This window comes from Zingiber officinale, chromosome 6A, assembly GCF_018446385.1.
Source record: "Zingiber officinale cultivar Zhangliang chromosome 6A, Zo_v1.1, whole genome shotgun sequence".
Taxonomy (NCBI): domain Eukaryota; kingdom Viridiplantae; phylum Streptophyta; class Magnoliopsida; order Zingiberales; family Zingiberaceae; genus Zingiber; species Zingiber officinale.
Window position 1 is genome coordinate 126990158 of NC_055997.1, and position 13849 is coordinate 127004006.

Below are 13849 nucleotides of genomic sequence, written 5' to 3' on the forward strand. Positions count from 1 at the left end.
CATTGAGTTATGTTTTTTTTTTTTTTGTGTATTATCTATATCGCTTAGATTCTTTTACAACATATTTACATGATGTTGAGAATTATTTATGGCGGTTTAAATTTTTGTTTATAAGTTGACGAAGTTGACTAATTGGATGCAGTATATAGTACATGTGAACTTATTTTTTCATGCCATGATATTATTAGCAATATAATTATTTTTTAAAATAATAATAATGGATCACCTGTTATGTTATGACTCAACGGCATATTGCTCGCATAAGCTTTAAAATCCATGCAGAGAATTTTGTGTAATACCTTACAGATTAGTTAGTTTGAAAACCTTGCAGATTTAAGTCGCAAGAAAATCTTTCATTCACAACTAACAAATGGTGCCCTCAATTTTCTTGGCCTAAGGGGGAATAGAACAAAGGTTGCAACAAAAGAAAACATTTGTAGATTCATCGCTACATAGTTCCCATTATGTGAACAATTTGTTTTAACAAATTTCTAATAAAAGAAAATAACCAGAATTTACAACCATTTAGGGTTTATCAATTTCAAGGAATGATTATCAGCATCACCACTACCATTTTATTTGAAAATCAACTTGAAATATTTAGTTCCACAAAGTTGCGTTCTTAGATTAGAATCAGTACATAAGCTACATATGCAGCATGTTCGAGAATCGAGATGCAATTATATGTTCACTGAGGCTTAATTGTCAATTTTACTTGACAAAGATCATATATTGCAAACAGTCAAGATTATCATGCGTCATGTAAAATCACTAGATAAACAAGATCTTTCTAAATAGTCAAGTTACAACATATTGGATTATGGTAAATGCCATAATGCACTAATCAATGAATAGCAGAATCATTGGGAAGGTTTAGCTGTCGCATAATGTATAGCTAAAGCCTTAATGTATGCCAAGAGATTAACATGCAACAAAATCACTTACTGATCTTAGGTCATTCAAGAACTACCCACCACCTGCATCAACTATCGCACGTTTTTGAAGAAGACATTTCTGAAAAACATAAAATATCTCGTTTTTCAAGAAGACATTTCTGAAGAACATAAAATATCAGTGTAACGATAGGCAAAATCACGTAAAAAGAAACTTAAATGACAGCTTTTTATATGAATGTTAACATGATGACTCCAAGATTTATTTCAATCAAGGTTCAAAATCTCGAGAATCATACTAGAGTTTTAGACTTTGACTAGAATGATAGTGATTCGGCCGTATTTATGTTTAGACGTAGGTGGAGAATTGGGAGGAAGAAGATGAAAAAGAAAAATAAGAAAATAACACATCTATATTCCTAACTCTATAAAATTGTACGATTTTAACATTTTATTGCATGAACAAATGCTAAAAAAACATACGAACATCACTTCAACTTGATGTAGTTTGTCACATGTCAAGAGGTGTTGAATGTTAGTATAACATTAAACAAGTCAATATAATTGATACAACAACACAAGATAAATTACCTGTGCCAAGTAGTTTTGCGTAGTTTTAGAAATTTATCAAAACAATAAGTTTTGACTATCGCCCTGTACAAATTTCAAACCATGCATCAAAAAGAGATTGGCAAAAGCTTGTCAAGTTTACCATATTACAATTACAACACTTGCTTCATATATTTTCATCACAAATAAAACAAAAACATCTATGGATATGTAATATTTGAACAAATGACACTCAAGTTATATTAGTAAGAAACATACAAATTAACATATTCGAAGTGTGCAAAACTACCTACATCTGTTTGAAGTTTGAGGTTCTTGTTTTCATATCTGTTTAATATTTGTACATATCGTGCCATTAACCTTGCAAGCAAAGTGGAATTTATTTAACAGAACCTAAACACCAAAAATCACAAAAGAACAACCTTATGTTGGCTCCAAGTCCTATCAATAGTGTGAGAAATACATTGATGACCAATCAAACAAAGATTCCAGTAATGGTCATGATAACAAATTCAGAGTCACATATATGTCAAATTACAGGGCACGGATCCTCTAGTCCAGAATCCCTGGACCAATCCTAGTCCCCTGTCCATTCATTGGTTGGGTGGGCATGATCCCACCTGCTTATCAGGTTAGGTCCAGCCCACCCAACTAATAAATGAACAGGGCCTCTTCTGGTCCAGAAAATTCTGGACCAGAGGATTTGGCCTCCAAGTTATATGGTATTCAGTGATGAAAAAACTACAATGCAATGTGACAAGATTTTAGCCACAAGTTCCAAAGGGGACAGACTGCCTGAGAAAGAAAGCAGTTCCTACCAATAATTAAGTGAAAAGGAATTACAAGAAAAATAAAACTAAAGTAATCTTGGAAACGATATTAAACTGAACCTGAGGTAACATATTTGCTACAGAAGAGATGACCATTGAGATAGAACTTTCCAAACAGGATGAAGATAGCATCAAATTATAAATTAATCAAAGAAAAAGAATTATATAAAATATAAACTACTAAGTTTCAACTGAAATGAGTAATCCTCTATCCAAACTGACTAAAGAGAACCATCTCAGATAGAAAGGACAAATTGTAATGTTCCTTGGAACATGAAGATGTTTCCTTTTGGTATCGCAAAAATAAATAAATAAATAAATAAATAAATATTCTAGTAACAATACTAAAAATAAAAGAGACTGATCATTCTAAAGGAAAATTTGGTAGAAACCTACAAAACTGTTGGCAAAGAACTATAAGAGAAGGATAATGGAGTATGGGGTGATGTGCCTTGGAAAGCAATCACGCGATCGAAAGAGAGAAGAGAAAATGAGAAAATAAGAGGATTTTTTATTGTTATGAAAACTATAGTTTTTTCCCATTAATTAGTTAGGCCTAAAAGTTAGATAGTCATTGGTTGTAGTCTTATTTGATGAATAAAAATTAACCTACCTCTTAACATAAATGAATTAAAATAGAAAAGTTGATACATCAAACAAGAACTCCTAACAAATTATAATGTCACCCTAATTAAGAATAACATAGCAAGTGAATAGTATGATGATTTGAAAGCTACTAGGCGTGGCTGAAATAGGCTATGGTACGGGCGCTGCTTCTAAGGCACACAATTACATATAAAATTCTTCAGGTTCCTCAATCAGAGTTAAGGTTTAAGGAGTAGAGGAAAACCACGGACTAAGACTATAGTTAAGGAACTAAAAAATCAAATAACAGATCTCAAAGTTACTAGTGATATAATGTATTCAATGGAGATAAGATCCATGTAGCTAAAACCCAAACAGTTGAAACTAACATGGCTCGATGATAAAAATGAGTGAATAGAACAGAAGCTTGTGATGAAACACCCCACTCTTAGCTCTTTGATTACCTGTTTTGCCTTGTTTGATATGACTGAAAGAATGATATTTAAGCTAAAATTTTATAAATGGCTCTTCTCAAGATGTTCTTATCAAGTCCTTTTAATAGAAATACATCAACGGCAATACCTACCAAGGTTATTTACAAACCAAACGCTCCTGTTGGCGCATACAGCTAAGAACCAAGATAGAAATTTTATCTAGGAACAAATATTAAAAACATTGTAAAAGTAAACACCAAGATAACAAAGCAGTAGTATCAATATTCATTATTTCTTACTCTTCTTACAAGCGTGGAGATCATATCAAGTGAAAATAATACTTTGCATCCTTGAGTAAGTTGAGACCTTGTAAACGAAAACACAGGAAGAATTGGAATCATAGAATGTTCAACGTAAGTAAAACTATTAACATAATAATTAGTAGATGAGCAGAGGTATGAATCTGAAGGTCTTCCATGTGATGTCGATGGAATTAGCAAATTTCATCACAAAGTTAATTGGAACAACAGGGACTATGTAACAACCTAAATATTATTATACTACTAATCAAGTTAAAAAAGACCTCAGCTGAAAGTTCCAAGTTATCAACCCATGATGAAGTTAACCTTAAGACCAACAGAATCCTATGGAAGAGGAACTAAGACTTCACGAGAATGATGTCATAACTATGATTTCACAATGCATTCCTTTCAATGATTGTGGTACAGATCCTCATAAACCATTAGCACAGCAACGTGATTGAAAAAAATGCAGAGATATAAAAAATAAGAGCTTGCCAAATCAGCCAAAGGAACTTGCTAGTGAAGTGAAGATACCTCCTTCCCCAGACTACATTGCAAAAAAATGCTATCAGCTCAACTAAAAATGACAAGATCATAAATATAGCATGTACTATACAAATCATATAATTAAGTCTAAAGAATATAAAGGAGTCCGAGAACAAAAAACCTTTTGAAAGTACAAGAAACTTTTGCATGAAAAATGTCTTTTGCAGCTGCCGAAAAGCTACATTTTCTTGCTGAGGAAATCCTTTCAACATAATCAACAACATGTATGTCACCATGTTAGTCACTCAGGTTGCTCAATTGAAAAGTTGAGTGCCTAAACTGAAGATAACTGCAAATCACCAGGAAAAAGTGCCTTAAAGGAAAGTCAGAAATGGACTAACATCACAATCAGGCAATGTTGTTCTCAGTAATGCCATAATAGCTTTTGTTACCTGATGTACAATGTCTTCATTAACTAAATTTCGGAGTAGCACAAAAATTATAATAATAAACATAAAAGGCAAAATAATTAAGTTCATCCCATTCAAGAGAGCCTAGGATTCTGAAGTTTACCTACTAATTCACTTGCAATGGCAATATTACACACGCCATGGCCCAAGAAGAAAGCTTCCAATAATGAGATAAGAGATCAACTTACTCTAAGATGCAGTCAGGATGCATATATTTGCAGTATGAAGAGAAAACTCAAAGATATTTCGAAACTAGTAATAAATTTTTATGGTCAACTTGATTCATGTGTTGTTTCTTTTAGCAGGGAATGTAATGGAAAAGTGAATACTATTCTTATTCTAGCATTACAACTGACACAACTTGTCAATCTTAGCTAATTTCTGCAAAATAAGATGATGTTACTAGCTGATGAGCCTACTTATAGTTAATAACTGCTTGAAGAAGCTTCATCATGTGTTGCAATAACCAACAAGCATTCGATAAGAAGTAAAAGCCTATCACTAAAATGAAGATGTAACAGCATGAAGATGTAACAGCACAAACTAGATTGTCCTCATGAAATAACAAAACTCAATAGTAGAGCAAGTTAAAGAGACCAGCACTCACAGCTCCCGTGACCTAACAAGCAATTACAAGATGCAAATATAATTAAGGCGCAAGCTAAAATTCTGCACGAAAACAGAAAGCCAACCTTTTTCCGATAAAAGGCAACCCCATGAGTATTAAAAGGTATTCTCCTGTCTTGCAAACATGCTTGGGATGCTTTTCCAGAGACCTGCATTATTTGATGTCACATGAGTAAGCAGAATAAACAAATCGGTTATACCATCATATGCAATAACTTGTCTCCGGTAAAGAATCGCAACATTGCCAAAGGAGACGTCAGCATTGAGTCATGTGATGTCATCTCTAAAATTTTGTCAATGACAAATGCACATTGTGCATCTTCGTTGTGCCATTCCTTAATAGAAACCTGAATACTGTTAAGCAGCATACTTCAAACACTGACATCAACACTTAAAATGTATATCAGATATCATCATAATCATTTCCTCTTTGGGAGTACATTGCATGAATCTTATCACTCCATTGAAATCCATGCAAGGCAATATTCTAATTAATTAAATTATTTTTCTACATTAACTAATATTGTTGTTGGTCTCCCACCACCACTTACATCTTTCACTCTAATAATTTCACTCTTCCAACAACACAATTCATCGATCATCTTTGAACATGTATATATCATCTCTTTATTTATTCTTTTTAAGAACTCCTCACATCCATTTCAACCTTCTCGTCTCTGCTATAATAGCTTGTTGAATATGTTGTTTTTCCACATCCCAAGTTCCCAACACTCCTCAACAGAGTATGGCAAGTCAAATCACAATCTTATAAAACTTTAATTTCAGTGTTTGAGGACATGATTATCACAAACGACTCCAAATGCTTCACTCCATTTTGATCACTCATTCTACAGCTTATTAAGTATATCTTCATCAATATGCTTATTACATAATAAGTATACCTTGCTTCCACAGGAATTATCAGTCTCAATTTGTTTAATACAGCAACGTTTATTATTGTTCAGTATGAGAGCAGAAACTACCTCACCAATGCACTTGGTAGAGCGGTAATTCTTCTTCAATCTAACCTGTAATCAGTTACAGTACAAATAAGAAATTAGGACCTTCACACGGAAGTCAAATGCTAGCATTCATGAAGAGTCAAATATTTTTAAGACTAGAAATAGCAAAATCAAAGGCACAGAACCTCTTTGACAGTAGGAAAGTTTCTTCGACAGCACCATTAAAATTGAATATCGACTGGATGCAGTTAAAAACAGTAATAGTAAGAAACATGAAGAAATACAATATCTGGCTTTGAAAGAGAATAACAGCTTTGATCATATCAGAAACATGTATCTCAAAAATAAGAGTAGAAGTAAAGAAAACCAGAAGAAAATAAGCAAACCTGATCTTCATCACCAATAATTGTTACACGATTATGAGAAGCTAAAATACTTAAGAGGCCATACTGCAATGAACTTGTATCCTGAAATTCATCTATAACAATTGCCTTCCAAGTGCTCAAACACTCATTGTACACTGAATATTCACAAATATTAAGTTAATTTCATATAACATTAACCAGAGTATGCTTGAATACTATTAGCATTAAGTGCGCATAATGACCTTCAGGGAAATCAGTAAGTAACTTCACAGATGAGCTAATGAAATCATGAAAATCCAAAGCGTTGCAAGAGCTAAGAATCTTGTCATAGTTTTCAAGGATCAAAGCCTGATTTTAAACAAAAGAGGTTAGGTCATGTCATTCTTAACAGAGATGGAGGGATGGATTTATAATGAGAAAAATCACATACACCAGTTTCATCACCATTTATACCAGTCTTCAGCTGTTCTGCCAGAGGCCTTAGCCTGCCAATGTATTGTAAATGTCATTACGCATTTGCAAATATAACTGAGCAGACCAGCAAAATCTTGTGTGTGCAATGATTATGCTTAAACAAGAAAATATATAACAACCAAATCAAAATGCTTAACAATAACAAAGATTAAAAGACATGTAAGTACTGGTGTATGTCAAATTTGCAGATTCTGGAGTACAAGTAGCAACTTTTCAGTAGATCATGGCCTACAACAAACTAAGCGTTAGAAAACACATTAGCTGTCCATGTTGAAAGAGACAACAAAAAGTTAAACAACTTCAGAACAGAGTTTTAAATGCCAGTCAAATATGATGACTAAAGTTCATTGCACAGTCTGAGATGTGCTTTTCTCTGTCTGTACACTGGACACACAACTGGCATGAATCACCTATCCTAACTAGTCACTAAAACAGAAAGCAGCAATAACTTGCAAGGAATTTTTGAAATTTGAATCCACAGTCACTACAAGTAATTCATAGAATATGTACTGGGATATCATCCATTATACCAATCTGTATGAACCTGTGGTAAAAATATATAGGTACCAGTTCGCGCAAAACCTTTTCTAGTACCAGCACTCCATCAGACTAATTTGTATATACCAGACCAATTAAAATTTAATCTTCGCTTATATGAACATTCAAAATAGGTCACTTATGATATGCTGATCATGTACTTTTTTTCTCAATGTTAGGTTTCATCCATCGAGATATTAATGTTTTCTAAAGAAAAAGAATAAATATAGGGGGAATGATAATCCCAGCTAAAGAATTAGTCATATAATTGAATCATCTGAATACTTGCCTTTAGATTCAGATAAACAAATAGAAAATCTAGAAAAACATGTGAATATATATAAACAAAAGCTATGACCTAACACAAAGAATTTTCGGTAAATTAAAACTAACTCTATCCTATAATTTTAAACAAGAAATTTAAGAACAAAGTTCCAAAAACAAGACAATTAACCACATTTGATTCTCAAGAATGTTAAATTAATTTACATAGGATAAGGCATGTATATGGTGCTTGTCTGTACAACAAACTTTAGCCACTTCTTCAGTTTTTCCTTCAAAGAGTTAGCAACATTAGTACCATGAACTTCTTCAAGCTTCTGGATTCTGTTTCGGATGCATTTTTTTGGCAGTCATTATCAAATGCAATGGCTCAATGATAGCCCGTCTTTGTTGCCCAGGTCCATATATTAGGAAATCAGGTGTACGTCCCAATCTAAGACACAACAGCAGATCTATCGGGATTAAGTTTTATAATTGATTAACATTGGAAGCATCAAGAGGTCATCCAAAACAATAATGGGAGTAAACTTTAGTACAGTTTAAAGATTCTTAATACATGACATGACTGAAATGAATATACAATTACAATCATCATGCATTGAGCAGTAAAATCTCATCATCGACTATATTGGGAAAATTTAATTTGGCCCTAGACGATAAGGTTAGACAATAACAATTAGAATCAGTAAGGTAAATTTGTTGCAAGCATCCATGTCCAAGAAATTCAATCCAAAATATTACTAAAAGAGGTGAATATGTACTTAGATAACAGATGATAGAAATTCAAACCAAAAGTTTAATAGAATAAGTAAATATGTATTAGCAATAAATGATAGTAAACACTATGTTGAACAAAAAGGCGCCACAGACATAACTCTACATGCCTCAATTTCCAAATTAATTATAGCTTCATTCATAAGATATTGCTCAGGATGAAATCACAATAAGAGTAGCTTTTTTACATTGAAGTGGGTTGGCTGTTGGCTTAGAATGTTGCAGGCTTATTGTACCTGGTCTTGCAGGTGTTGTAAAGTCTACTTGATGGTGTTGTGTCGCTAAGTTCAGAGAAGTTGTCGACACCATCCTGAACTGCTTCAGGTGATTAAAGTGTTGCTCACACTATTAATGACTGTGGGAAGCATCCACCCTCAGTCCATTATTTGTACACATGGGATTAGATTAATCCCATTGAAACTCTTTACATATATCCTACAAACTTAGCTTCATGTCACCATACATGCTCATGCATTTTTTAATTTTTAGTGGCATGTTTTTGTTCTACTTGTACTCTTTTTACTCAAGGACAGATCAAGTTTATTTCACTATGATGAACCCCAACAAGTACGAGTTAGGGTTGAGTCAAAGGTGGGACAAGAGAATTGGAAATTATAATAAGCTATAAATCTTTATTATATTATATCTTCAAGATGTGGAAAATTAAAATAAAACCTGTGTTTGCAAAAATTGCACTTCATGCATTGTTTGAACAAAGAAACCAGTTTGAAGGCAGATTAGATGAAAAGAAGAAAAAACATTGAAAGGTCAGGGGATATTCATCAATCGCTTGTAAACAAGTTATTTGGGAGGTCGGAAAGCAGTAGTTAAGCTTTGAACAAAGGAATTGTAGTTGTACTAGGTGATGCATCAATAAAATCTCAACTGATTTACATGTTGATGAAGAACGTAAACAAAACAAAAATAAGATGGGGAACGAAGAATTGGCTTTATCTTCATTTGCACATAAGTTCTTGCGCCACAATGGTGCACAGCAAGGATTTGATTCCCTACAAAATATGTAATAATGTCCTAAGGAACATAAGGTAATGCCAACTTCATGGAGGTTGCATATAGATCTTTGGTAGACAAAACATCAGGAAAAAACACATTAAGATAATCTAATTTGAAATCCAATCAAGAATGTGTCAATATGAACTACAAAAACATTAAGAAAAACAATGAAATGATCAAAGGGACATGTCTTGCACAAGCATAGTCTAAAAACTGGATCAATTCCAATCCGGATTGTTGGAGTTGAATTGGAATTTGGAATCAATCAAGCCTCGTCTAGTTTTGACTAATTCAGAGGACATTTGACCAAAAAACTTATGATAGAATGTAAATCAGAGAAAACTACATGACTCCGTCTCTTCAATCAAGCCTCTTTTGGACATGTCTTCTAAGATAAACTATGGATTCCCTCTCTTTAACATATTTTTTATAAGCCAAACTATGAAAATTATGTTGTTAATTATCTATTGTTATTGTGGTTTTGCTTTTCTACTTATTTTTGGGTGGATTGCAGAAGATAGTAACAATAGATATATAGGCATTAATTTGCAAACAATAAAGGTACGCAGGCTTACACACTTTTCTGCATGTTTCCTGCAAAGCTGTAAACAAAATGAGTGAAATGTGCTGATTTCAATTTCTTTTGCAACTGCTTTTCCAGCTACTATTCCAATTTGATCCCTCATCTCTGATGCAGCAGCAATTGTGAAAGTCATTGCTAGGATGTTGGATGGATCAATTCCCTGAGAGAATAAAATTCAAATAAGGAGCTAAGCAAATGAATACCCTTACAAATAATATCAATCATTTAATATTAGTATGATTAGGATCCACATACCTATTTGAGCAATGTCAGCACGCGCCAAACCATTGTGGATGTCTGAACCATTGCATCCATCAAAACCAGGAGAATAATAAGTATAGTTCAGTGAAAACGGAGCTAAGAGATATACCTTTCCACTTCCTGAACCAGCAATAATCATCAATGGGACTGAAGTGTCACTGCAAGCAGCCGTTTGTGATGTCAGAAAGCGGAACCCTTTGGCGGCATCTGTCGAATACGCAGTGAAAAAATGCTAGCTCAGCAGGCAAACCAATCCAATAAAAGGAGTAGAATCGAACAGAAGGAGTTGATTACTTGGAGGAGGAAGAGGGAGGCGAACGGAAGAGTCCGTCGCCGGATCTCTTGCTAACGACGAGGAAGGGTTTGTTCGCGTCGAAGGCGCGGTACCGCCTTGCCCAGCAAATCTGCAGTCGACGGCGACCGGGCGATTGTTTTCGCCGGAGCCCTCAATCTCCCGGAACCGATTAGCACATAGTGCGGAGTCCGACTCAAGTTTTATACCATGAAATTGGGCCTTAGGCCTTGGGCCTTGAGCCACGTTTAATAAATGAATGGGATAATCCCTAATGTAGTCCCTCAGTATTTTACATGGTCCTAATTTCATTCCTCATCAAATTTAGCCCTTCAATTTTTAAACATGTTCTTAAATCAATACTTCCATCAAAATCTTTCTTAAAATAGACATGAACACTTGTTTAACTAGTAAAAATGACTGGTTGCTTTTATTCTTGCACTATTTCTCTAATTCTGGAGATGACCTAGAAATCGCAAGACTCACACCTTGTTCATTGATGTAAGGAGAGGTAGCATATTCTTAGTGTCGTTGTCATTCTTTCTCCTCTCTACTTTCATTTCACCCTCCAATATGTCTCCCCTCCCCTCCTCTTCCACCATTTTCTCTTTGTTATTTTGATTGTAGCTTATCATTCATCTATCACATATACAACTACGCAAGTACAGCTAAATAAAAAACCCCTCCTTTAGTACATACCTATTGGAGATTTTGGAGCAACTCTGGCAAGTTAGGTCAACTTTTATTGTGTGTTTGCTCTTCATAGCAGGTGATCCGGTGGTAAGAACGGGGGACCCTCGCTGGCGGAAGGTCAACGACACGTGGAGGGCAAAGGTTAAGAGATTCAACCCTGAGACCCGACCAACCTGATTGAGAGGGCCGACCAGACTGAGAGGGCCGACCGACTACCCAATCGACCGGATTGAGATGGCCGACTGGCCGGGAATCCCCCGAGCCGAATAAAAGACAACCCGACTAGAGGTCGGGTTTCCGATGCTCAAGGTAAAAAGGTTTCAGGGCTGAGCGGGTTGTCCGTTCGGCCGGGGCACAATGCAACAAAGACAGACAGGAGCAATCTCATCCGAGCATACGACCGAGGCAGAAGTGATATGCCTGCCGAGCGGCCTAACCGCTCGGCCCTGAAACAGACAGGACGCGCAAGAGGACAAAAGAGACAGGGGATAACATCATCCTCGAGACGTCTGCCACCGACAGGCAGCAGGGTTGGCGGCTGAGCCGTACACAGGATCATACGGTGGAAGCTTCCACCGTCACATCCGGGATATGCTCAGACGATTGTGGAATAGCGCCAAAGGTACTTTTCTGACAGGGGCTCGTTAACGTATGTTTGGGGAAGCGTGCACGCATAGAGAAGCGTACTCGCGCCTCCCCCGAGTCCTATATAAGGATCCCCAGACGTCAACGAAGGTATGCGCAATCCTCACTGTAGCCACAGTTACGCTGCCTCTCTTATTTCTCGTTGCTTGACTTGAGCGTCGGCGGCCGTCGCCGGGAAACTCCTCCCGACTCGGCTTCTTCGTAGGTTCACCGGAGATCTACACCACTAGTCGGAGACAGAGGAGCGTGCCACGTCCCCAGCGTCCGTCGACTCAGCACTCGGACAGGATCAAATTGGCATCATCTGTGGGAACGCACATGAATCCGAACCTAGAAGATGGAAGAAGCTGGACGTCAACTTCTGGTAGCACTCTCTCCTGAGGAGCTCAAAGCACTCATCCAAGCGCGAGCAGCAAAAATCGTGGAGCAGCAGCAGAAAGCTCAGGCCGAGCGGGCAGCTGATTATAGCCCAATTTTGTCATGAATTGGGCATCAAATGATGAAGTACCAAACCCCTCCTATACTAATGTAGCATAGGAATGACTCGGGTCGTCCGCCAACGAAAGTAACGATAGGATGGTAAACTTAGGATCGTATATTATTTCTATTTTTTGGGATTTTTAATATAGAATTGGGGTTTGGGTTTTTGATTCTAAATTTAAGAAATGAAAAGCAGAACAAGAAAGAAACTAATCTAATGCTGGAATGAAATTTAACTAGGTGTCAATAATTAATTCACAACGCATTGTCACTCTACGCTATGAGTTAACTATCAACGCAATTAAACTAAGGATCGAAATAGCGAAGCATCAAATGAAATCTAATCTAAATAATGAAAGACAATGCAAGTAATGAAAACTATATTTACCCTAACTAACCATTGAAGATTTTCCTACATCGCATTGTCACACTACGATATAAGATTATCTATCAATGGGCATAACATGAAGTAAAACATTAGCGAAACTAAGAATGTAATGAAACCTAAAGCATGTAACAAAAACTAAAACATTAAAGAAATCTAATCTAACCTAATCTAATTGTATTTAATCAAAACTAGCACTTAACGAAATGAACGAACAAAACAAAGCAAGAATTAACTAAACTAAAATGTATTAAAATAACCCTAACTCTTGGTTGAAGCAATTCATCGAACACGTTGTAGGCGTGAAACTAATTAAACGTAATTAATGCAATTTAAACATGAAAGATCAAATTAGCTACAAGCATTCAACAATAAGCATCAACACAAGCAAATTGACAATAAACATAAGAGAAACTAAGCTAATCCAACCACAATCCACACTTCAATTCTCAAATACCAACGACTATCTCCGCCGTCACACGAAGACCCGACTCCGAACCCCGAAAGCCGGTGGACATAGCTCACTGCCGGAATCTGCACACTTCGACAACGAACAGGATGATGAACGAATCCTCCAGCGAGAACCCCTCTGCTGGAAGTGACTGGAAATGGTGGTGTACTGCCAGACCTCCTCTGCCGCTGCCGCTTGAACCCCAACCGGAAGAGACTGTCGGAAGGTTGCTGGAAGGTGGAGATCTCTCCGGAGAAACCCTCTCCGGCGAGGTGAAGATAGTCGCTGCCAAAACCTGCTGCTCCCGCCACTGTGCTGCTGCCGCTTGCCGCTGAAAATCAAGAAGATGAGGTGATGGGCTGTGGATGGCCGGCCGGCGGCGAGAAAGAGAGGAAGAGAGGCCGCCGGCCGGAGAAAGAAAAGAGAAGTGGCCGGCGGTGGGAAAAGCCGATGC

General features: G+C 36.4%; 1 pseudogene; it reads right to left on the reverse strand.

Moving 5' to 3' along the window:
• Positions 1–758: 758 nt before the first annotated feature.
• Positions 759–12414, reverse strand: LOC121997983 (annotated as a pseudogene).
• Between the last annotated feature and the right edge of the window lie 1435 nt (positions 12415–13849).